The sequence below is a fragment of the Mobula hypostoma genome, chromosome X1 (assembly GCF_963921235.1).
Source record: "Mobula hypostoma chromosome X1, sMobHyp1.1, whole genome shotgun sequence".
Taxonomy (NCBI): domain Eukaryota; kingdom Metazoa; phylum Chordata; class Chondrichthyes; order Myliobatiformes; family Myliobatidae; genus Mobula; species Mobula hypostoma.
In genome coordinates this window covers 50,517,405-50,544,402 of record NC_086128.1, presented here as the reverse complement: position 1 = coordinate 50,544,402, position 26,998 = coordinate 50,517,405, and the positions used below count along the sequence as shown (strand labels likewise).

At 43.8% G+C, this 26,998-nt stretch overlaps 1 protein-coding gene across 2 annotated transcripts in view; it reads right to left on the bottom strand.

The window, feature by feature from the left end:
• The window catches only part of LOC134340575 (BMP and activin membrane-bound inhibitor homolog), a 93,939-nt gene that overhangs the window by 54,646 nt on the left and 12,295 nt on the right, over positions 1-26,998 (bottom strand). Inside the window, exon 1 of one of the 2 annotated variants that reach the window (XM_063037982.1) lies at positions 11,444-13,279. The exons of the other annotated variant lie outside the window; for it this stretch is intronic. The gene's annotated coding sequence lies outside the window, so the exon portion shown is untranslated. Of the gene's footprint in view, positions 1-11,443; positions 13,280-26,998 lie in introns of those variants that run through there. 2 annotated transcript variants of the gene reach the window in all.

The window sequence follows — 26,998 nt, the reverse complement described above, 5'->3', positions numbered from 1 at the left end:
ATCCAATTCTGTTCTCTATACTTTAGGAAGGATGTGAAGATCCTTGAGAAGATGTACAGAATATTTGACAGATTGCTTCCAGGGATGAGGGATCTAAGCTACTAATAAGTTGGAGAATTTGGATTGCTTTCCTAGGAATGAAGGAAGTTGTCAGAGATTCCATATAGTGTACAAAATTATAACAAGTTTTGAAGAAGTAGACAAAAAGATGCTTGATTGTGTGAGGACAACAGGACACACAAGAGATACAGGTGGGATGTGAGGAAGAACAATTTTATCCAATAACTGTGATGACCTGGAGCTTTCTGTCAATGAAGCTGGAAATAGATGTCATCAAATATTGCAAAAGTAAAAGCGGAGAAGTGCCTGAGGGAAATAGATTTGAAGGGTTAGGAAATGGGGCTAATTGGATGTAATGGGGCCAATGATCTCCTCCTATTTCATAATGACTACAGGACATCAATCTTCAATGAAGGGTTGTTGGATAATGATCAGGGATTGGCAAATCTGAATGATTTTGTTTTTCATCTTTGTCACACTATGGGTGATGAGGCCAATTCTTTCCTTTTTCGATCTTTTTATTAATTTTCAAATTCATAAACATAACAACAATACCAGTACAAAGAGATTGAGATTACATTATTGGTAATTAGCATATGCAAATATAAACTACAGATAACACAAGTATACATAGCCTCCCAAACTCTTAATGTAATTAAACATGATAAAAAGAAAAATAAAAAAATGTCAAGAAAAAAAAACCCAAATTAGAAAAAAAAACTAAACTGAACTAAACAAAGCTAAACTAAACAAAGCTGGGCTATTATATTACATCGGATACAATCATTAATGTCATTAACTCCGCTCCTCTGTCCATATATTTAAGGTTAATGAAAAGGATTCGGAAAAGGTCAAGTTACGTCATATGAAAGTGTTGAATAAATAGCCTCCAAGTCTCTTCAAATTTAACCGAAGGATCAAAAGTGACACTTCTGATTTTTTCTAAATTTAAACAAGATATAGTTTGGGAAAACCATTGAAATGTCGTCGGAGGATTAATCTCTTTCCAATTCAATAAAATGGATCTTCTAGCTATTAATGTAACAAATGCAATTATCCGACGAGCTGAAGAGGATAAAGAACTATGTTCCATCATTGGTAAACCAAAAATTGCGGTAATAGGATGAGGTTGTAAATCAATATGCAAAACTGTTGAAATAGTATCAAAAATGTCTTTCCAATATTTTTCCAAAAGAGGGCAAGACCAGAACATATGAGTCAAAGAAGCTACCTCAGAATGACATCTATCACAGAGAGGATTTATATGAGAGTAAAACGAGCTAGTTTACCTTTAGACACGTGGGCCCTGTGCACCTCCTTAAATTGTATCAACACATGTTTAGCACATATAGAGGAAAAGTTAACTAATTGGAAAATTTTCTCCCATTTCTCTGTAGGTAAGAGAAGTTGAAGTTCCCTTTCCCATTCATTCTTAATTTTATCAGATATATCTGGCTGTATTTTCATAATCATGTAAGGGGGTTTCGACTTTTATGTTACTGCGGAGGCTAATTAAAATGGCGTCTTTATGTTAATCTGGGGAATGCTGCTTTGTTGTGTTAAACGCTGAGAAAGTTTGCGCTAGCAGCTTGTTTTTGTTTAGAGTGTGATAAGAGGGTGCTATTAACCAATTGGGATAGTTGTTATGGTTCTGGTGTATTTGAAGATACTGTACGCACGGGGTTTTGGTGGAGAAGGCGGGAGAGCGAGACAGAGGATAGACGAGGTGCTGTGTTGTCCGCTAATGGGGTCGGACCCCGAGGAGGGCATTCGGCGAGGAGACGGAGATTGACTCGTGTGGAGCTTCTGGTCAACCACCGTTGTTGGTCCCAGGCGGCTGGTCGAGGTGGTCCGAGGGGTCGCACGGTGAAGAAGAAGGTCCTTAAGCTACAACTGTCTTGTGCACAAAGAGATTGAACTTTGATAAGTGTGGCGCCTTTTATTTTCCTTTTATATTTTATTCTCTCTTAATTATATAGTTCCAGTAATATCTATAAACTGTAAATCATTTAATCGTATCTGGTGTATTGTCTATTATTTGGGCGAGGTGAGCTGCATCACACAGCATCCACACAAACTAACAGTTTGGTGGGGCTGTTTCCCTAGACGACAGCGAGCCGAGCGACCCTAAGGGTGGCCGGGGGGGGGGGCTATATTATGGGGGCTCGTCCGGGATTGAGTCTACTGGCATGCTGTGTGGGTGCCCTTTTTAAATCAGTAATATGTGTCTCTGTGGGTTATTTGCTGGTTATTGCTGTATGCGTTGTGGGTGCGGTCTTTGTTTGAGTTCAGACTGGCATTGACGAGTTGGAGGTGGCACTCGGGGCTATCCATGTGGTTGGGAGAGAGAGGAAAGAGTGGTCTGATTTGGAGGTAGGGTCTGCGAATAAATGTTCTAGCTCTGGCAGGCTCCGCCTGGCACTTGGGATAATGTCCACCCCAAGAGGGGCGGAGACATGCAAGATGTGGGCGGAGCGGATCTCTCAGTTGTTAGATGAGTGGCAGTGCTCAGTTGAGGGAGAGCGACAGGGATTGGTTGAAAGTTTAAGTAGGCGGGCTAGTGATGGTGTTAGAGCTGTCAGGTTCACTTACACCGTAGTGACAGCTGTCAGTTATTTGAAAGAGGGGGGAAAGTTTTCAGTGTGCTTTCTCTGGCTAGAAGGGCGGCTAAATTGCTTGCAGTGCCGGGGGGTCATTTCAGGGGATCAGCCCCGCCTTCAGTTGTTCAGCTGATCAGAGAGGTGTCAGGAAACTTAGTGGAGGCCCAGTGGGGGAACGGCTTGGGGTCTCTGGGGAAGCACGTTCCCAGCAATGTACCGATGAACTTCCTAAATGAAAAGACCCTATCCTGAAGGCTTAGAGGGACCACGCCCCAGGGTGTCGTTACGGATAGAGGGAAGTGATGCTAAAGCTATCCTCGACCCTGGGGCGCAGGTCAAGTTGTTGTACAGTTCGTTTTACAACCGTTGTCTGAAGCATTTATCCTTGACAACCGCAAGGGCACCAGAAACTTTGGGTACTAGTGGCAGTAGTTATCCAGAAGACGATGATTGGTTAATGACCCTGGAGTTCATGGGGGCATTGTCTGGGCACCCAGTGTGTCGAGTTGCTTCTGAGGACGTGTGTAGCAGCCTTGAGCCAGTACCGAATTTAAACGAGACCCAGCGGTGGTACGGCTTGGGGAAAGTAGCTGAGGGTGAGACCCTCTTAGTAGATGCTCCCAACTACCACGGGGGAGGGGAGTTGACCGCTGAAGACACCTCAGTGAGAGAGAGGTCGCAGCAACTGGACCCTAGCGGCGTGGAAGATGAAGGCAGCGTGTGTGTGGATTATGTGATGTGGTTTAATGTGCTGCATCTGAGGAGTGGATGTTGCCAGATCCCGAGGAGTGCGGCTGTTGAGCCGAAGATGGCCGTTACTAGTTCCCTAGGATTCTTCTGATCCAAAAAGATGCCCAAGGGCATATCCGGAACCCCTGCATCCTTCCCGCGGGGCATGAGGAAGACCATGGGGGAAGTGAAGGTGTGTGGCGTTTTGGCGTATGTGGATGACCGCCTAGAGCTTGGATTTGCCTGGGGGGACTATGAGGTGAGGCGAGTGGCTGAGCCCGGGTGACCAAAGCGAAGTGTCAAATGGAGGAGTTTTTGGCCGGAGGAGTTTGGTGCAATGTGAGAAAAATGACCCGACGTACCAGTTGAACTTCCTGGTGTTGGGACAGATGGTGGTGGACCGGGGGATGGAAACCGAAGTCGTCAATCTGAATGAGACACAGGGAAGAGAGGGGATTTGCACCACACTGCGGTCATGTACTGATGAATTAATCCAGCGAGAAGAAATAATGACCCATCTTCGAAGGGATCAGCAGAAACTCAAGACGTCGATTCAGAAAAGATTGGAAGACTTATAAGTTGAGGAAGATCAAGGAAGTGTTCTGACTAAGGTGAACAGAAAACCGAGAGCCCAGGGAGGGGAGTTTGACTACACTCCCGAGGAGGTGAAGAAATGGAGGACAGATCTCGGAAAAGGGAGGCGGACGCTTGAAAGGAACCTGAAGATGACTATCGCGAGTTTAAATGAAGTGGAAAAACTGAAAGTTGACCTGGAAGACGTCATCAGGAGGAAAAAACTGGAGGTTGAACATCCTTTAACTGCTGCTTTTCAGGTCAGGGTGGAAGAAGCTGGTGGGGTAACTGCGTCCCAGATTGAGATGGCCAGGAACCCTGAGTCAGAGCTGCTGAGGCTGTGGCGAGAGTTGAAGGAATCCCCGAAGAAGCTGATGTCTCGACTGCGGGAGGCTGAAGGGGTAACCCCGGCTAACTGTTTCAGTTTGGAGAAACTTAAACAGCAGCTACCGACCAAGGAAATGAGGAAGGATATGGATTCGAAGGATGATGTGCTCCACATATGGTACATGCTGCCTTTCGCTAACTTCCCCGTGATTGAGGAAGAGACTTTTGGCCCTTCTCCCACTGAGTCAGGTGTAGTGGGGAGGGCTAGCTGTGGGCAGTCTGAGTTGCGGCAGGATTGGGAAGGAGGAGAGGCGGGGCCCCGGACACGGGACAGGGGGCTCCGAGCTGTAGTGGTGGCCTGAGTGAGAGAGGAGTTGGCAAGCAGGCCCGAGGTATCCCTAGTAGCGTCTGAGTCTTTTGGGTTTAGGTGAGGGGGTGTGGAGGTCTCGGAGGGTTAAGAAGCTCCCAGATAGGTTGGCCTATGTAGCGCCCGTGGGACGGGAGTAAGGTCCACTGTTTGGGGAGCACTGTCACTGTGTATATCTGTGTATGTGTGTGTTGTGTGTCTGCAGGACTGGTTGGCGAGTTGTTTAGAAGTCATGAGGACATGACTTTATTTGGTGGGGGGAGAATGTAAGGGGGTTTCGACTTTTATGTTACTGCGGAGACTAATTAAAATGGCGTCTTTGTTATGTTAATCTGGGGAATGTGGCTTTGTTGTGTTAAACGCTGAGAAAGTTTGCGCTAGTAGCTTGTTTTGGTTTAGAGTGTGATAAGAGGGTGCTATTAACCGGTTGGGATAGTTGTTATGGTTCTGGTGTATTTGAAGATACTGTATGCGCGGGGTTTTGGGGGAGAAGGCGGGAGAGCGAGACAGAGGATGGATGATGTGCTGTGATGACCGCTAACAGGCTCGGACCCCGAGGAGGGCGTTCGGCGAGGAGACGGAGACGGACTCGTGTGGAGCGTCTGGTCGACCACCGTTGTTGGTCCCAGGCGGCCGGTCGAGGTGGTCCAAGGGGTCGCAGGGTGAAGAAGAAGGTCCTTGAGCTCCAACTGTTTTGTGCACGAAGAGATTGAACTTTGATAAGTGTGGCGCCTTTTATTTTCCTTTTATATTTTATTCTCCCTTAATTATATAGTTCCAGTAATATCTATAAACTGTAAATCATCTAATCGTATCTGGTGTATTGTCTGTTATTTGGGCGGGGTGGGGTGCATCACACAGCATCCACACAAACTAATTACCCAGTTTGGCGGGGCCGAGGCTGTTTCCCTAGATGACAGCGAGCCGAGCAACCCTGAGGGTGGCTGGGGGGGGGGGGGTGGGGGGTGGGCTACAATCATATCATAAATAGTTGCTATTAAACCCTTCTGATAAGGGTTTAAACCTAAAATTTCTTCCGTGATATCAGTTGGATATGAAGTCGGAAAAGTAGGTAGCGTAGTATTTAAAAAGTTTCTAATTTGTAAGTATCTAAACAAAAAATGGGATCTGGGCAAATTATATTTATTAGACAACTGTTCAAAAGACATGAAACAGTTATCCAAGAATAAGTCACGAAAACATATTATACCCTTCATTTTCCATACCAAAAAGGCTTGATCCATAACAGAGGGTTGGGAAAAAAATTAGATATAATAGGGTTTGATAAAATAATTTTTTTCAAACCAAAAAATTTATGAAATTGAAACCATATTTGTAATGAATATTTAATTATTGGATTAACCATTTGTTTATTCAATTTAGAAAGAACAAAGGGAAGCGAAGTCCCTAAAATAGAAACCAATGAAAACCCTTGTACGGATTTACATTCAAGGTTTACCCATCGTGGACTTGGAACTATATCCAAATCCTGTGTCCAAAATATTAAATATCGGATATTAATTGCCCAGTAATAATTTCTTAAATTCCGCAATGCCAAACCACCATCCTTTTTAGACTTCATCTAGATATTTTTTACTTAGCCTAGGATTTTTATTCTTCCATATATATGAAGAAATTTTAGAGTCAACAATATCAAAAAAGGATTTAGAAATAAAAATTGGTACCGCTTGAAATAGATATAGAAATTTAGGTAGAATAATCATCTTAATAGCATTGATTCAACCAATCAGTGATAAAGACAATGGCGTTCATTTAGTAAGCAATTGTTTAACCTGATTAATTAAAGGTAAACAATTGACCTTAAATAAATCTTTATGCTTCTTAGTAATTTTAACACCCAGATAAGTAAAATAGTCAGTAACCAGTCTGAATGGTGAACGTCTATAAATTGGAACCTGCATATTTAATTGGAAGAGTTGACCCTTATTAAAATTCAGTTTGTAGCCAGAAAGGTTACTAAACTGAGCAAGCAGGGATATTACTGCAGGAATGGATTTCTCAGGGTTAGAGATATATAGTAACAGATCATCTGCATATAGTGAGGGGCCAATTCTATTGCGACAACAACAGCATGGATCACAGTCATGAATTCTTAACCAAACACAACCAGCCAGAATCATGGGGCCTTTGGCTGATTTTGCATTGGTTTCAATGGACTCTAAGATAAGACATGCTGTAATTTGCATCTCTAATCTCAATCACCACTACAAAAAAAATTTGCAGATTTGGAAATCTGATATCAAAACTGCTAGAACACTCAGCATGTCAGGCAGCATCTGTGGAGAGACAGTGTTAATGTTTCAGAACAGGGACTCTTCATTAGAACAGCCTGACAAAGGGTCTAAGGCAGCTCCATTACACGCACAACTCTCACCACTATTTCAAGGATATCTTCAAAAGTGGTGCTTCAAGAATGCGACACTATTCATTCAGGATCCTCTCCATCCAGGACCTGCCCCCTTCTCATTGCTACCATCAAGGAGAAGGTACATGAGTCTGATGATCCACACTCAACAGTTTAGAAACACCTTCCCTTCCACTATCAGCTTTCTGCACACTCCATGAGCCCACGAACACTACCTTCTTATTCGTTTTAGCACAATTTTATTTTTGTAACTTTAGTTTTTTTTATATGTCTCGCACCGTACTGCTGTCACAAATCAACAAATTTTACAACATATGTCAGTGATTATACACCTAATTCTGATTCTAATTCCAACTCTGTTTCTCTTTCCACAGGACTTACCTGACCTGCTGAGTCCGTGCAGCATTTTCTGCACTGTTATTGCTGTACATATCAGGTTCAAACGTAGGCTTTTGTTTTTGTCTTTGGGGTGCATTGAAGTATTTCCAAAATGTGCCACAGTAGTATGGGCTAATGTATCTGAATAATTGTTCATAACCAACAAATTAGCCACTTAAACAACAGGAATTCTGCAGATGCTGGAAATTCAAGCAACACACATCAAAGTTGCTGGTGAACGCAGCAGGCCAAGCAGCATCTATAGGAAGAGGCGCAGTCGATGTTTCAGGCCGAGACCCTTCGTCAGGACTAACTGAAGCCACTTAGCAGCTTGTCAACCAGAAATTCATAAATGATCAAGGCGCCTTTTGGGTTAAAACATTTATAAATATCCTGGCTGTAGTAATATTTCACATAATGCATTAATAAAAGATGAAACAGTCATACATCTCTCAGTGGAGCAGATGTTAAGGATACTCTGCTGCTTTTTTTATATGCTGAATTCAGTTGATTCCACAGAAAAGCAAGAAGGATTTTCCCTAAGTCTACAGCTTAGATTACTGCTACTAAAATAGAAATATTTACATTTAAAGAGAAGTGACTAATATCATTTGTGGGGCAGGAATGAGGAGGAGGAGCTGGGAACCAGCTTCTCTCTCAAAGTAACACTGCATGCAGTAAATACAATGGCTTCCAACACAGAGTAGCTGTTCCAGTACGCACCAGACCGCACCAGCCTCCCTGGTTTAGATGCTCCGACTGTCCAAGGTAATGGATTGCTGGTGTGGTCCCTTTAAAGATTCTGGCTCTCTCCACTAATTGGTGGCCATGTTTTGGTACCAAGATTTGGATATTTAAAGAGCACCTGAACTGAGGTTCAGAGCTCAATCGTCAGCTCAGCTCTGGTTCAGTCTGTCACTGTGTTTAGGATTTCTGTCTCATTTGGATTCTCGTCTAATCTTGTCAGGTTCTCATCAAGCATCTAGTCAAAAGCCCTGTTCTTGGCTTAGTATCGAAATTGTGTCCCAGTTCTAGTCTCGGATACCCCAGCACTTAGGTCCTTGCCAGCCTGCCTAGGCAAATCGACACAATACCATTAAGCCAACATGAACCCAGCAGGGTAATGGAGTCAAACAACAGGAATTCTGCAGATGCTGGAAATTCTGCTGGGGTAATGGAGTCTTTCATCAACTAGGGCCAGCCACAGTGAGAAGATCTCAAGACTGGGCCTGGAGGTGCACAATCTCCAGGTCGCCATGTGCTAGCGTCACTAGTAGGAAGCCAGAATTGCTTGTGTGAGGCCGTCAGTCACACTGTGGAGTAAGTCCATCTTCTGACCCCAGACAGGTTTAGCGGTGACCCAGGTGCTTGCCACAGTTTCCTCACACAGTGTTCATTGAATTTTGAACTCCAGCCATTCTGGTTTCCTACGGAGCACAGAAAGGTGAGCTTCATGGTTTCTCTCCTGACCTGGAGAGCTCTGGCCTGGGCCACCAAGCATTGTGAGCAGAGGTTGCACATTTGCTCTGATTCAGAAGAATTCAAGAACACAATGATGAGGGTGTTCTATTTTCCCGCCGGAGCTAACAGATCCTCAGACTATCTGATGAAGGTGCATCAAGGTAGTCGGTCAACTGCCAACTATGCAATTGAGTTTCATATCCACGAGGAGTGTGGCTGGAAAAGGAGGCCTTGGATGCTCTGTATCACCACAGACTCTGAGGTGAATTAGAGGATACCCTTGCCTTGGGAGAGTCGGTCAAGGACTTAGAGACTCTGATTGACCAGTCCATCTGCCTCGATAATCCCCTGGCAAAGCAAAAGTGGGACTACCTCAAGAGGACAAAGAAGGCTAGCCCAAGCCCAGCCTCAATGCATCATAATTCCACTCCCCAGCCTCAGACAATGACCAGACCGTCTCTTGAACAATGCAAGTGCCAATGCAAATCAGCTGAGCAAAACTCTCTACCAATGAGAGGTCCCGGTGTTGGAGTCGAGGTTGCTACCACTACTGCAGGAAAGTAAGACACCTGCAGGCCAAATGTCTGAAGCTGCAGCCGTCGGGAAACTGCCAAGACCGCCTAGTGTAGCAGCCACTACTCCCAGCCTTACAGATTATCATGTCATGCTGAAGAAGGAGATCTACTGGGGAAAGAACTGGTGAAAGGTGAATGCCTTTGTGGAATCTGAGGGAGCTGGGAATTTTCTGGACTTGGGGACAGCCCGTCAGCTCAATGTACTCCTGGAGGAGTTGAGCCAGCACATAACTGCAACTGCCCTCGATAATCGTCTTCTTGGATCCGGGCAAATCATGAAGCAGACATCGTTTTTGCAAATGAAGATGGGGAGCATATGGAGGACATTTGTTTTCATATCATTGATTCTTCTCACTTACCCCTGATCCTCGAGCACCCTTGGCTGTCCAAGCATAACCCTTCCATGAACTGGGAGGAAGGAGAATCATCGTATGGTCAAGTCTTTGCAAGAAGGGATGCTTTAGGTTTGGTTTTACAATCCCCAGACACTCCCAAAACCAGCGCTTGACAAGGAGGCAGACTTTTGCTTGGGGTCATGTCTCCAAGGGCAGACAAGCCAGCTGCAGTCAACAGTACTGTGTGAGTTCTGATCCTGTCTAGTCAGAAGTGTGCTGGAACTGGAGAGAAAGGGTCTCAAGTTCTGGAACAAACCAAGAAACCTACCAAGAAGGTGCCCAAGCATTCTGGAGCCCTCACAGCCAAGCCTAAGGGAACCAGGTACCAGGTCCCGCCTAAGGGAAAGGTTCCTAAATGTGGATCCTCGGAGCCTAGTCCCAGGAGGACTATTCATAGTGCCTCATTGCTGTTGTCTGAGGAGACAGATAAAGATTTGGACTCTAATTTGGTCAGGTCTCTGGAGTTGGACAAGAACTCCGACTTGGACTCTAGTGAACCTGGGGAGCAAACTCCAAGGTCTGCTGAATTGCCCCAGGTACCTAAGGAGCTTCATGAGTCGTCCTTGGAGGGACGTTCAGGGGTAGTTGCAACATCTGGGCTGGTTGAAATTCTCTCCATCTACAAGGATTTGGAACAGGTCTTCACTGTAAAGAAACTTCTGGATTCATGAACTGCTCAAGGTAATCAGTTGTTCCTCATTGACTGGGTAGGGTTTGGACCTGGAACAGTGCTAAGTTCCAGAAAGAGACACCCTGGACCTGGCACTGACCCATAATTACCATCAATGTTGCGCCGAGCAGCACGGTCCATCAGGAGTTGGCCATAGGGGAGGCAAGTCCTGTTACAGTACACACTCCACTGTGCCAGCCTCCAGGGTTTAGACTCTCCAATTCTCCGGAGTATGGATAAATGGTATGGTCCTTTTATAGATTCTGGCCTGCTCCACTAATTGGTGCCCAAGTTTTGGCACCAAGATTTGGATATTTAAAGAGTACCTGAACTCAGGTTTGGTGCTCAATCATCAGCTCAACCTTGGTTCAGTCTGAGACTGTGTTTAAGATATCTTGTCTAGTTTCATCTAACATCTGATCAAGGATTCTGTTCTCGCCTCAGTCTCACAATAGTGTCTTCATTCCAGTCTTGAATACTCCAGCACTTGGGTCCTTACCATCCTCATCTAGGTGTCTCGTCACAACAACATAACTAACCACACCACACAAAGGGCTGAAGGCTATGGTTAATTTCCCAGAGGCTGAGAATCTTAGCAAGTTAGATTCAATAAATCCATGCCAAAAGCAGAATGAATAAACTTGTTAGTTGCTTTGTATCGTGGGAAATGTCCCATTGCTTTGTATACAGCTTCTAAGAAGGAGATACAATCATCTCTACAATATCTGGCCTGCAAGTGATTTTTGTGCTACATTCCTTACCCAATTGTCCTCACATAACAAGGATGATCAATAATTCTTGGTTTAGCCATTGCCACTAGCAGAATTAGCACTGTTATAATCATTGGATACAAGTTTCCCAACTATTTTACTAAGGTCCCAATACAGAAAGGTAACTGGAGAGAAGAATGGTAAATGCTCACCTGAAAACCATCCTAGAGAATTCCATGTCGAAAGGTATTTCCCATTTTGAGTCTGACAAACAGATTCTCAAGATGTCAACCAAGGGATTTATTCATGCATCCGCCCACTTGCTTGAGACAGCCTGTATCTTTATGTTGGATTTCCTCCAACGCTCATCTTTTATTACAAAAGATTCAGAAAACTGAAGGGATGAAATATCCTAATAATCTTAAAATCTGATCAATTACGTGGAAGCTAGAAATAAGAACAAATACTGTATGTACTCATCCAAAGTGTGCACTTTGAAATCCTTACATTTACTGTTTCTCCTTATGAAGGATAGTTAGCTCTGTTCTGCCTTCTACGGCCAGTTATTTAAAGGAAACCCATGCATGTATTTTATCGCTGGATTTATGTTGTGTTATTCATCACCAATGGGTTAACCAGTTGATATGAAATTCTCGTTTCTACTGCTTAATAGATGTGTTAACTGATTTAAAATGCCTTTGTTAAAATAGTGGTATTTTGTACCAATGCATTAATGCATCTGTTACCAATATCACACAGCATGACTTCATTGTAATCATCACCGCACTGCTCACACAGCCTCTCTTCATTAAGGAGTTTAATCAAGGGCACCACAAGATAGGGAGAGGAATCACTGTAAAAACTGTCCAACTCCCTGTAATCTGATGTTCCTGGGGAGTAACTGTTTCTCAAAGGAAAACTACTTTGATATTTAAAAGATGCTCTGGGAATGTTATTTCCTGCTTTTCATCGTGTGTTTCTCACAGAAAGATAAAGTGACAGCTACAGAAATCTTCTGAACTTCCTAAAGTATCTCATGCTCACTTTTGCTGTACTGTGTGATAAGTTGGAGCCTTATCCATACACCTTTTGCTCCTGATGGCAGAGTTAGTAACACAACACCTAGTAATTATCCACTGGATCCTGGAGAAATCAGAGACTGATGCCATATCTAACCAACAATTCTTCCTGGCGCTTTAGAATGTAAATCATCACTAGAGACAATACTGTGCGGATTGACCTGAATAATGTCAGTGCTGAAAGGGTTAAACTATGAGGAAAAGATTTTGAAGCTTTATAGTCTGCTCCATATCAAATTGCATTGTAACTGGAGTGTTTAAAATAGTTCAAGCAATTATTACAGTAGATTGTGGAATTGCTTTTCCTTCATGAGGAAATCTAGAACATGACATTATCTTAAAATTAGGGATAAGCAGTTCACGATGATGGTTTAGCAATCCCACACACACAGAGGCTGAGCCGATTTTGGCATTTTAGCCACTGTGTAGTTAATTCTAACCATCACACACCCAAATGTGCAAGAGAGTGCCAGGAGGTGAATGAGCTATGAATGGGTTCAATGATTAACTAATCATCTTATTGACCAAACTGTCCTGGCATGATGAAGAGGTTTACAATAAACTGATGTGGGTATAGAAGACATTTTAAGTGGGAATTCAAGAGAAATACAGATCTGTATCATGAAGTATCTGAAAGACTCAGGTTTTTTATATAGAATATAGGGAATGCAATTCTTTTCCCTTCTCCTGTTTATCCAACGATCCACACTCCAGTCTAGCAGATGGCGGTAATGCACCTTAAAGCTGGTTTGCCAACCACTATAAAACAACACAAAAAGAAGAAGAAGAAGAGGTTTACAAACACTTGAGGTAGCTATTCTAATGTAATTCCTCCAGAAAACTATTGACAACATCACAAAGTGAAATACCCAATTATGGATTTTCAAACTTTTGCTTAATGGGTGGTCAATATTCAACCATGTCTAAATGGAGAGAAAATACTAAACACTGAGGTGCAAAGGGACTTGGGAGTTCTTCTTCAGGATTCCCTATTGGTTAATTTGCATGTTGAGTCAATGGTGAGGATGTCAAATGCAATGTTAGCATTCATTTCAAGAGGATTAGAATATAAAAGCAAGGACATAATGTTGAGACTTTATAAAGCGCTGGTGAGGCCTCATTTGGAGTATTGTGAGCAGTTTTGGGCCCCTTATCTTAGAAAGGATGTATTGAAACTGGAGAAGGTTCAAAGGAAGTTCACGAAAGTGATTCCAGAATTGAACGGCTTGACACATGAAGAGAGTTCAATGGCTCCAGGCCTGCATTCACTAGAATTCAAAATGAGGGGTGACATCATTGAGACCTATCGTGTGATGAAAGGCTTTGATAGAGTAGATGTACAGAGGATGTTTCCAATGGTGGGAGAGTTTAAGGCCAGAGGATGAAGCCTCAGAATTGGGTGTGTCCTATTAGAACGGAGATGAGGAAGAATTTCTTTGGCTGAGAGTGGTGAATCTGCGGAATTCTTTGCCACATGCAGCTGTAGAGGCCAAGTCTTTATGTATATTTAAGTCAGATGTTGATCGATTCTTGACTGCTCTGGTGTGAAGGGATATGAGGAGAAGGCAGGAGATTGGGCCTGAGAGAAAAAATGGATCAGCCATGATGAAATGGCGGAGCAGACTCAATGGGCCAAATGGCCTAAATCTGCTCCTATATCTTATGGTCTTATATTAATGGAGACATTTAACCCATACAATATGAGGCTCTGTTCTGTGTGGCATCTTGCTGTTCCCACGGAAATATCAAAAGATTATTTTATCACAACAATTATCATTTGGTTCACCTCGTCAATGAGATTTACAGGAAGATGTTTCCTGCTTAGCATTGCTGTCTGCCACACCTCCAACAGTGCCCTTGGGTTCAGCTGCACAGTCATCAGCCAGGGACCACCTCTCAAGGGAGTTTCACTCCCTTAGCCCTGGTACATCGCCTTGTGGCAGATCAGTGGCAGGGATGTCTCCCTACCACCCCCTGCAGCTTTCAATGGGATTAGTCAGTTCCCCCAATTTTTGTCCTTCCTCCCTCTTCTAGTTCTTCAGCCAATTCTCTGGTGGCCCTCCTGAGCTTCTCTCCAGTCACTGCCATATCATGGAGTAACCTTGTTGTTGATGCACCAACAAAGCCCCAGTGTCCTACCTCCACAGGGTAGATGATGGTCCTCCAGCCAGCATCCTTACACTCAGCTGCCAGGTCTGAGCATTTTAGCCTCTTCTGTTCATGGACAGCCTCCACTCCTTCCTCCCATGGGGTGGTTAACACTGTGAGGAGGGCAGTCTTGATGGCGGAGAGATATAGTGGTGGTTTCTGTGGGAAACTATAGCTGTCTGCTGAGATCTGTCCTCAAGTTCCACTCCTTGCGTGTGGAGAGGAGTCCTGCAGGAAGTCTTGGCCAGGTGCATTTAGTGCTCATACCAGATCCATAGATCATAAGATAGATAAGAACAGAATTAGGCCATTTGCCCATTCAAGTCTGCTCCACAATTTCATCATGGCTGATTCAATTTTTTACTTAGCCCCAATCTCCTGCCTTCTCCCTGTATCTCTTCATTCTCCAACCAATCAAGAATTGATCAACTTCTACCTTAAATATATATAAAGACTTGGCCTCCAAGCTGTTCAATCCTGGAATCGTTCTTATGAAGCTCTTTTGAACCTTCTCCAGTTTCAGCACATCCTTTCTAAGATAAGAGGCCCAAACCTACTCACAATATTCCAAGCGAGGCCTCACCAGTGCTTTATAAAATCTCAACATCATATCCTTGCTTTTACATTCTAGGCCTCTTGAAATGAATGCTAACATTGCATTTGCCTTCCTCACCACAGACTCAACCTGCAAATTAACCTTCAGGTAATCCTGCACAAGGACTCCCAAATCCCTTTGCACCTCAGTTTTTTGTATTTTGTCTCCATTTAGAAAATAGTCAATCCTTTCATTTCTTCTAGCAAAGTGCATGTCCATACACTTCCGAACACTGTATTCCATCTGCCACTTTCATGCCCATTCTCTTCACCTGTCTGTGCTTCTGTAGTCTCTCTACTTCCTCAAAACTACCTGCCCCTACACCTATCTTCATATTGTCTACAAACTTTGCAACAAAGCTGTCAATACCATCATCCAAATCATTGACATATAATGTAAAAAGAATCAGTCCCAACACCTACTGGGGTGTACACCATCTGGTCCTGGTGACTTATCTACCTTCAGACCTTTCAGTTGCCAAGAACCTTCTGTCTAATTATGGTAACTTCACACAATTCATTATCCCTGACACCTGGAATATCCACATACTGCTAGTGTATTCCACAGTGAAGACTGATGCAAAATACTTATTCAGGTTGCCCGCTATTTCATTGTCCCCCATTACTACCTCTCCAGCATTGTTTTCCAATGGTATGATATCCACACTCGCCTCTCTTTTACACTTTATGTGTCTGAAGAAACTTTTGGTATCCTCTTTAATATTATTGACTAGCTACCTACTTTAAGTTGCCTACTGTTGGTTTTTACAAGCTTCCCAAACCTCTAACGTTCCACTATTATATGCCCTCTCTTTGGCTTTTATGTTAGCTTTGACTGCTTTTGTTAGCCATGGTTATGTCAGCTTTCGGTTAGAATACTTATTTCTCTTTGGGATGTATATATCCTGTGCCTTCCAGAAATTCCAGCCATTGCTGCTCTGCCAACATCCCTGCCAGTGTTCTTTTCCAATCAATTCTAGCTAACTCCCCTGTCACGCCTCTGTAATTCTCTTTAGTCCACTGTAATAATGATGCATCTGACTTTAGCCTCTTCTTCTCAAATTTCAGGGTGAATTTGATCATATTATGATCACTTACCCCAAAAGGTTCTTTTATCTTAAGCTCTCTAATCAATTCTGGTTCATTGCACAATGCCCAATCCAGAATAGCTGATCCTCTGGTCGGCTCAACCATGAGCTGCTCTAAAAGCTATCTTGTAGGCACTCTAGAAATTCCCTCTCCTGGAATCCAGTGCTGACCTGATTTCCCCAATCTAACTGAATATTGAAGTCCCCCATGACTATTGTAACAATGCCCTTTTGGCATGCATTTTCTATCTCCCATTGTAATTTGTAAACCACATGCTAACTACTATTTGGAGGTCAGTATACAACTCTCATCAGGATCTTTTTACCCTTTCAGTTTCTTAACTCTATCCACAATGATTTGACATCTTCCAACCCTATGTCACCTCTTTCTAATGATTTCATTTAATTTTTTTACCAACAGGACAACGTGTCCCCCCTGTCTTCCTGCCTATCCTTTTGATACAACGTGTATCCTTGGATGTTAAGCTCCCAGCTATAATCTATCAGCCATGATTCAGTGATGTCTTCAACACCATACATGCCAATCTTCAACTGTGCTACAAGTTCATCTACCTTATTCGGTATACTGTGCACATTCAAATCCAACGCCTTCAGTCCTTTATTCACCGTTTTCGATTTTGTCCACTTTTACGTTGCAACTCATCCTGTTGACTGCAATTTTGCCCGATCAACAACCTCTCCTCACTACACATTGCCTCTGTTTGTAAACCAGCTACCCCATCTTCAGCATTATTACCCGCCTTTCCTACGACACTTCTTGCATTGAAATATAGGCAGCTCAGGAAACAAGTCGCACCATGCTCAATCTTTTGATCCCTGACTTTGTCGAGGTTTTACCAACATCCGCCTCCACAACCTCTCGACTAACTGTTCTGCCACTCCGGTTCCCAGCGCCCCCCTCCCCCACCCCCAGCAACTCTAGACTAAACCCCACTCCCCACTCTGCAGCATTAACAAACTTTCCCACTAGGATATTAGTCCCCCTCCAGTTCAGGTGCAAATCATCCCTTAAGTGCAGATCCCACTTTGCCAAGATGGGAGCCCATTGATCCAAAAATCTCATGCCCTCCCTCCTACACCAATTCCTTAGCCATGTATTAAACTGTATAATCTTCTTAGTTTTGGCCTCACCAGCATGTGGCACAGGTAGCAATCCTGAGATCACAATCCTGGAGGTCCTTCCCTTTAACTTCGCACCTAACTCCCTGAACTCCCTATGCAGAACCTCGTCACTCATCCTCCCCATGTAATTGGTACCTACATGGACCATGACTTCTGACTGTTCGCACTCCTAGAATGCTGAGGACTCAATCCAAGATATCATGGACCCTGGCACCTAGGAGGTAACATTCCATCTGGGAACCTTGTTCTTGCCCTTGAACCTCCTGTCTGTTCCCCTAACTAATGAATCCCTCATCACCACCGTGTGCTTCTTCTCCCTCCTTCCTGTCTGAGTCACAGAGGCAGACTCAGTGCCAGAGACCTGACCACTCTGACTTTCCTCTCTTAGGTCATCTCCCCAGACAGTATCCAAAGTGTTGAGGGCAGGATGACCACAGAGGTACCCTGCACTGGCTCCTTAACTCCTTTCCTTTTCCTCATTGTCTGGCATCTCTACTGCCTTAGCTGAACAGATATAAAGAAGAGAAGGAAATAAACAGCCTTAACAAACGAGATGAGTCGTCAAGCTGGGGAAAGGCTGCTTCTTGCATCCCGCCTGCATGTCTCCAAGATCTCTGCCAGCTTCTTTAGGATCTGGTCATGCTGCCATTCATAGCACCCTTGGGAGAGCACCGTCTTGCATCCTGTCAGGATGTGTTGGAGGTTGGCACTGGTGGTATCACACAGAGGGCAGCTATCCTCACTGCTGAGCCACTGGTGAAGATTTTGGGGGTAGGGCAAGGTGCCATAGGTTGCCCTGATTCAAAAATATGATCTCGTACCCCCCCATATTCCATCATCTAGATTGTAAAGGCACAACCTGAGTGTGAGCAATGAACATCCTGCATTATTCAATAAATATTTTGTAAAGCTCAATGGGTGGGCCAAAGCAAAGGTCAATTGCCTTTCATCTCTGGGATTGGAGTTTAATTGCATCCTCAATGGATATAAATTTTCTTTCTGACACCCCCAAGCATCCTGAGTGAACGAAGTTTCAGTCAACTCACTCCAGATCCCAATAGGATACATTTTTCAGGTATTTCCTTTTCCAAGGGTAAATTGGACAATCCATCAGCATTTCCATGATTAGTTGTCCTCTTGAATTCGATCTTGAAATTGTGTCCTCCAGGAAACAGAGCCCATCTCTGCATTCGTGCTGCTGCTGTTAGTGGAACACCCTTCTGTGGATTGAAAATGGAAGCCAGTGGTTGATGATCAGTAAACTGTCTCCCATACAGGTACTGGGTGAAATGTTTTACACCCCAAATCAGACTCAAGGCCTCTCTGTCAATCTGTGCATAATTTTTCTCTGCAGCAGCAAGGGAATGTTATGCAAAGGCGTTCACTTCATCACTCATAACATGTGACATGACTGAACCTATACCATATTGTCACAGGCAAGCTTCACTGGATGATGTGGATCATAATGTCTGAGTACAGAGTCTGATGTCAACAGTTCCTTTATCTTGTGGAAAGCCATCTCATACTGCTTTGTCCATTGCCATTTCTTTCTGATCTGTAGTAATGAGTACAAGAAGTGGAGCACAGCAACTAGGTTCGTTAGAAACCTGTTATAATAATTGACGAATCCTAAAAAAAAACACAATGTGACACATCCTTCAGCCTTGAATTTTCTGAACACACTGGTATAATCCTTGGACGTCAATGGTGTTACCACAGTAAGTGATGCTTGGTTTAAAGAATTCACAGTTGTCGCATTGTGCTCTGAGTCCATAATCTTGTAATCTTTTTAACATTGTCTTAAGATTTTGGAGATGTTCCTTGTCATCTTTGCTGGTAAAAATGATGTCATCCAGGTAACACTGAGTGCATGGACAGCCTTGCAGCACGGGGTCCATAGTTTTCTGTCAGAATGCAGGTACAGATACTACTCCAAAAATAAGCCTATTATAGCGTAAAGCTGTTTATGAGCATTTATGGTGAGAAACACTTTGGACTCTTTTTTCATCTCTATCTGCAAGTAAGCCTCATCTAAGTCCACTTTGCTGAAAAGTTTTCTTCCAAAAACGTTTGCAAAGATATCTTCTATCCTGGGCAGGGGGTATTCATCTACTTTCTGTACTGGGTTGATGGTGACCTTAAAGTCACCACAGACACTAACAGAGCCATTCTTCTTGGCTACTGGTACCACTGGCATTGCCCATGGGTTCTATTTAACCTTGGAAGAATTCCTTCAGTCTCCATGTGATCTAGCTCATAGGCTACTTTGACATGGATGGTATAAGGATGGTCTCACTCAATCACACCCCCATAATGCTGACCCTCCTAGTTTTACCACAATCAAACCCAAAGGAGTTATGTTTTCTCCAGTATAATTTCTTTGTTGGATATCTGCAGGCTTCAGTTCAGTATCTTTGATATGCCTTTTAAACTCATTTTGTGGAAAGAAACTCAGATGGTAGTTTGCCTCCTAGGTGCCAGGGTTCGGGATGTTTCAGATCGTGTCCAAGATATCCTGCAGTGGGAGGGAGAACAGCCAGAGGTTGTGGTACATATTAGTACCAATGACATAGGTAGGAAAAGGGAAGAGGTCCTGAAAACAGACTACAGGGAGTTAGGAAGGAAGCTGAGAAGCAGGACCGCGAAGGTAGTGATTTAGGGATTACTGCCTGTGTCACATGACGGTGAGCATAGGAATAGAATGAGGTGCAGAATGAATGCGTGGCTGAGGGATTGGAGCAGAGGGTAAGGATTCATATTTCTGGATCATTGAGACGTCTTTTGGGGCCGGTGTAACCTGTACAAAAAGGACGGGTTGCACTTGAATCCCAGGGGGACCAATATCCTGGCAGGGAGGTTTGCTAAGGTTACTGGGGACAGTTTAAACTAGAATTGTTGGGGGGTGGGAACTGAACTGAAGAGACTGGGGAAGAGGCAGTTGGCTCACAAATAGAGAAAGCTTGGAAACAGTGTGTGAGGGAGGATAGGCAGATGATAGAGAAGGGACGCACTCAGACCGATGGTTTGAGATGTGTCTATTTTAACGCAAGGAGTATTGTGAACAAAGCAGATGAGCTTAGAGCATGGATCAGTACTTGGAGCTGTGATGTGGTGGCCGTTACAGAGACTTGGATGGCTCAGGGACAGGAATGGTTACTTCAAGTGCCGGGTTTTAGTTGTTTCATAAAGAACAGGGAGGGAGGCAAAAGAGGTCGGGGTGTGGCACTGTTGATCAGAGATAGTATCACGGCTGCAGAAAAGGTGGACATCATGAAGGGATTGTCTGCAGAGTCTCTGAGAGTGGATGTTAGGAACAGGAAGGTTTTTTATAAGCTGCCCAATAGTAACAGGGATATCGAGGAGCAGGTAGGGAAACAGATCCTGGAAAGGTGTAGTAATAACAGAGTTGTCGTGATGGGAGATTTTAATTCCCCAAACATCGATAGGCATCTCCCTAGAGCAAGGAGTTTAGATGGGGTGGAGTTTGTTAGGTGTGTTCAGGAAGGTTTCTTGACACAATAAATAGATAAGCCTACAAGAGGAGAGATTTGGTATTGGGAAATGAACCTGGTCAGGTGTCAGATCTCTCAGTGGGAGAGCATTTTGGAGATAGTAATTATAATTCTATCTCCTTTATAATAGCATTGGAGAGAGATAGGAAAAGACAAGTTAGAAAAGCGTTTAATTGGAGTAAGGGGAATTACGAGGCTATCAGGCAGGAAATTGGAAGCTTAAATTGGGAACAGATCTTCTCAGGGAAAACTATGGAAGAAATGTGGCAAATGTTCGGGGATATTTGTGTGGAGTTCTGCATAGGTGGGTTCCAATGAGACAGGGAAGTCATGGTAGGGTACAGGAACTGTGGTGTACAAAGGCTGCAATAAATCTAGTCAAGAAGAAAAGCTTATGTAAGGGGGTTTCGTCTTTTATGTTACTGCGGAGGCTAATTAAAATGGCTTCTTTGTTATGTTAAACGCTGAGAAAATCCTTCCCACTAGCAGTTTGTTGAATCACGTTACTGATAAGAAGATGGTATGAACGAATTGGGATAGTTGTTATGTTTTTGATGTATTTGAAGATACTGTATGCGCGGGGTTTTGGGGCAGAAGGTGGGAGAGAGAGACAGAGGATGGAGCAGGTGCTGTGAGTCCACTAACGGGGTCGGACCCCGAGGAGGGCGTTCGGCGAGGAGAGGAGACAGAGACGGACTCGTGTAGAGCATCTGGTCGACCACCGTTGTTGGTCCCAGGCGGCCGGTCGAGGTGGTCCGAGGGGTCGCAGGGTGAAGAAGAAGGGTCCCGAACTCCAACTGTGCACGAAGAGATTGAACTTTGATAAGTGTGGCGCCTTTTATTTTCCTTTTATATTTTATTCTCTCTTAATTATATAGTTCCAGTAGTATCTATAAACTGTAAATCATTTAATCGTATCTGGTGTATTGTCTATTATTTGGGCGGGGTGGGGTACATCACACAGCATCCACACAAACTAATTACCCAGTTTGGCGGGGCCGAGGGCTGTTTCCCTAGACAACAGCGAGCCGAGCGACTCTGAGGCTGGCTGGGGGGCTACACTTACAAAAGGTTCAGAGAGGTAGGTAATGTTAGAGAACTAGAAGATTATAAGGCTGATAGGAAGGAGCGTAAGAAGGAAATTAGGAGAGCCAGAAGGGGCCATGAGAAGGCCTTGACGGGCAGGAATAAGGAAAACCCCAAGGCATTCTACAAGTATATGAAGAGCAAGAGGACAAGACATGAAAGAATAGGACCTATCAAGTGTGACAGTGGGAAAGTGTGTATGGAACCAGAGGAAATAGCAGAGGTACTTAATGAATACCTTACTTCAGACTTCGCTATGGAAAAGGATCTTGGCAATTGTAGAGATGACTTGCAGCAGACTGAAAAGCTTGAGCATGTAGATATTAAGAAAGAGGATGTGCTGGAGCTTTTGGAAAGCATCAAGTTGGATCAGTCGCTGGGACCGGATGAAATGTACCCCAGGCTACTGTGGGAGGCGAGGGAGGAGATTGCTGAGCCTCTGGCGATGATCTTTGCATCATCAATGGGGACGGGAGAGGTTCTGGAGGATTGGAGGGTTTCGGATGTTGTTCCTTTATTCAAGAAAGAGAGTAGAGGCAGGCCAGGAAATAATAGACCAGTTAGTCTTACTTCAGTGGTTGGTAAGTTGATGGAGAAGATCCTGAGAGGCAGGATTTATGAACATTTGGAGAGGTATAATATGATTAGGAATAGTCAGCATGGATTTGTCAAGGGCAGGTCGTGCCTTACAAGCCTGATTGTATTTTTTGAGGATGTGACTAAACACGTTGATGAAGGAAGAGCAGTAGATGTAGTGTATATGGATTTCAGCAAAGCATTTGATAAGGTACCCCATACAAGGCTTCTTGAGAAAGTAAGGAGGCATGGGATCCAAGAGGACATTGATTTGTGGATCCAGAACTGGCTTGCCCACAGAAGGCAAAGATTGGTTGTCGATGAGTCATATTCTGCTTGGAGGTCGGTCACCAGTGGAGTGCCTCAGAGATGTGTTCTGGGACCCTTACTCTTTGTGATTTTTATAAATGACCTGGAAGAGGAAGTGGAGGGATGAGTTAGTAAATTTGCTGATGACACAAAGGTTGGGGGTGTTGTGGATAGTGTGGAGGGCTGTCAGAGGTTACAGCGGGACATTGATATGATGCAAAACTGGGCTGAGAAGTGGCAGATGGAGTTCAACCCAGATTAGTGTGAAGTGATTCATTTTGGTAGATCAAATATGATGGCAGAATATAGTATTAATGGTAAGACTCTTGGCAGTGTGGAGGATCAGAGGGATCTTGGAGACCGAGCCCATAGGACGCTCAAAGCAGTTGCGCAGGTTGACTCTGTGGTTAAGAAGGCATATGGTGTATTGGGCTTCATTTATCGTGGAATTGAATTTAGGAGCTGAGTCGTAATGTTGCAACTATATAGGACCCTGGTCAGACCCCACTTGGAGTACTGTGCTCACTTCTGATTGCCTCACTACAGGAAGGATGTGGAAACCATAGAAAGGGTGCAGAGAAGATCTACAAGGATGTTACCTGGATTGGGGAGCATGCCTTATGAAAATAGGTTGAGTGAACTTGGCCTTTTCTCCCTGGAGTGATGGAGGATGAGCGTTGACTTGATAGAGGTGTTTAAGATGATGAGAGGCATTGATCGTGTGGATAGTCAGAGGCTTTTTCCCAGGGCTAAAATGGTTGCCACAAGAGGACACAGGTTTAAGGTGCTGGGGAGTAGGTACAGAGGACATGTCAGGGGTAAGTTTTTTTTTTACGCAGAGAGTGGTGAGTGCGTGGAATGGGCTGCCGGCAATGGTGGTGGAGGCAGATACGATAGGGTCTTTTAAGAGACTTTAGGATAGGTACATGGAGCTTAGAAAAATAGAGGGCTATGGGTAAACCTAGTAATTTCTAAGGTAGGGACATGTTTGGCACAACTTTGTGGGCCGAAGGGCCTGTATTGTGTTGTAGGTTTTCTACGTTTATATGTTTCTATGAATGACTGAATCATCTAAACCAGTGTCCACTTCCACTATAATTAATTTGCCATTCACTTCTGGTGTAAGCCATATTGCTTGTTCACTGCTAGTTTTCACAGTGTAATTCTGAAGGATATTCAGTCCTGTGTCACTCTCATCATTATCAGATCTTTCATCAACACCATGCAGATGAGTAATCTTTTTGAAACTGCAACTTGACCTTTAATCTTTTTCTCTTCCCTGTGCAGTCCATTTATTTTTGTCTGCCCGACATACTCTTTGTATATTTCCTACTTTGTTGCCTTTTCTGCAAGTTACACCTTTAAATCTGCATTGATCTGAGTATGTGAGCCTCTGCCACAACAGTAATGCAATTTGATCGGTCAGGCAGGTTTCTGTTTAGACGCGGCAATTTTGTTCACGCTCACTTTCATTGCTAAATTCACCACCCTCTGACTAAAGAAATTTCTCCACATCTCAGTTTTAAATGGATGTCCCTTCATCCTAAGTCTGTGCCCTTTTGTCCTAGACTCCCCCACCATGGGAAACATCCATTCCACATCTACTCTGTCCAGGTCTTTCAACATTCGAAAGGTTGCAATGAGGCCCCTCCCCCACCATTCTTCTAAATTCCAGCAAGTACAGACCTAGAGCTAGCAAACGTTCCCTGTATGATAACCCTTTCATTCCCGTAATGATCCTTGTGAACCTCCTCTGAACCCTCTCCAATGCCAGCACATCTTTTCTTATCTGAGGAGCCCAGAACTGTTCACAATACTCAAGTTGAGGTCTCACCAGTACCTTATAAAGCTTCAGCATAACATCCTTGCTCTTGTATTCTAGACCTCTTGAAATGAATGCTATCATTGCATTTGCCTTCCTCACCACCGAATCAACCTGCAAGTTAACCTTTAGGGTGTTCTGCACAAGGACTCCCAAATCCCTTTGTACCTCAGATTTTTTGATTTTCTACCAGGTTAGAAAATAGTCTGCACATTTATTTCTACTACCAAAGTGCATGACCATGCATTTTCCAACATTGTATTTCATTTACCACTTTCTTGCTATTCTCCCAATCTGTCTAAGTCCTTCTGCATCCTACCTGCTTCTTCAACACTACCTGCCCCTTCACCAATCTTCATATCATCTGCAAACTTAGCAATAAAGCCATCTATTCCATCATCTAAATCATTGATATACAGCACAAAATGAAGCGGTGTCAACACCGATGCCAGCAGAACACCACTAGTCACTGGCAGCCAAACAGAAAAAGATCCTTTCATTCCCACTCACTTCCTCCTACCAATCAGCCAATGCTCTAACCATGCCAGTAACTTCCCTTTAGTACTATGGGCTCTTAACTTGGTCAGCATCCTCATGTGTGGCACCTTGTTAAAGGCCTTCTGAAAGTCCAAATATACAACATCCTTTGCATCCCCTTTATCTATCCTACTTGTAATCTCCTCAAAGAGTTCCAAAAAGCTCATCAGGCAAGATTTTTCCTTAAAGAAACCATGCTGACTTTATCCTATCTTCTCATGAGGGGCAGGGTGAAGTGATGATGGCACCTAACGGTGACTCCTTTGCTTGCATCTTCAGAAACAGCTCTATTTCTATCTTTAATATCTCTATTTTTCCTTTCAGGTTCTTTTGAAGACCCTGACCTGGAGTTACATGCTGACTTTGGTTCTTTGCGGGAACGGATCTGCTCTCGGGTTTTCCCAACTGGCTGTTGTTCGGCACGCCAAGGGCTCGGCCTAAGAGTTCGGCTCGCCTTTGGAAGCCTAGGATCTCGGGGTTCTGAAGACGGGCAGATCGAAGGTCGGTGTCAAGGCAGGAGAGCCGTGTGTCGGAGAAATTGGAAAATCTATGGCTGTGTGCCCAAAGACTCGAGATCTTTGGGAACAGAGCTCGAAAAAAAGTGACATTATGGACTCTTAACATCTTAAACCAGTGAGTTGTTTTTTATGTCTCCCCTCTCGCTGTAAAACAGAGACGCCCCTTTCTCCCTTATTTGGGAACGAGACAGCCTGTGGTATGTCGAATGCCGGGTGAACAATGTAGTCTTCGGAGTACTAAAGTCTGTGTCTTTACTGTTGCTTTGCTCATGCTTGAGCACTCGATGGCGGGTGCGTGCTTTTTTTTGCTGGTGGCAGGAGGGGGATCGTTGCTTGCTGCTGCTTACGCGTAGGAGGTGGGAGTTGGAGGAGGCTTTGGGGTTCTAACATTTAACTGTCATTTATTCTTTGAGGCACTCCTCTGTTTTTGAGGATGGGTGTGAAGAAAAAGCATTTCAGGATGTATATTGTATACATTTCTCCGACATTAAATGTACCTTTGAAACCTGTGTCACCAAGTACTCCATAACCTCATCCTTAACAATTGACTCCAACATCTTCCAAACAGCTGAGGTCAGGCTAACTGGTCTATAATTTCCTTTCTGCTGCCTTCCTCCTTTCTTAAAGAGTGGAGTCACATTTGCAATTTTCCAGTCCTCTGGCACCATGCCAGAGAGCAAAGATTTTTGAAAGATCATTACTAATGCCTCCACAATCTCTACCTCTACCTCCTTCAGAACCCTGGGATGCAGTTCATCTGGTCTGGAAGACTTATGTACTTTGCGGTCTTTCAGCTTTTTGAGCACCTTCTCCCTTGTAATAGTAACTGCACTCACTTCTCTTCACACCCTTCAACATCTGACACACTGCTAGTGTCTTCCAGAGTGAAGACTGATGCAAAATATTTAGTTCATCTTCAATCTCCTTGTCCCCCATTATTATTTCTCCTGCCTCATTTTCTAGCAGTCCTATATCCACTACCATCTCTCTTTTAAGAACATAAGAAATAGGAGCAGGAGTAGGCTATCTGGCCCATCGAGCCTGCCCAGCCATTCAATAAGATCATGGCTGATCTGTCCATAAACTCAGCTCCATCTACTTGCCTTTTCCCCGTAACCCTTAATTCTCTTACTATATAAAAACCTATTAATTGTTTCTTAAATATATTTTGTGAGGAAGCCTCAACTGCTTCCCTGGGCAGAGAATTCCACAGATTCACTACTCTCTGGGAAAAACAGTTTCTCATCTCCATCCTAAATCTTCTCCGCTGTATTTTCTTTATATACTTGGAAAAGCTTTTACCATCCATTTTGATATTTTTTGCTAGCTTGCTTTCATATTTCTTTTCCCTCCTA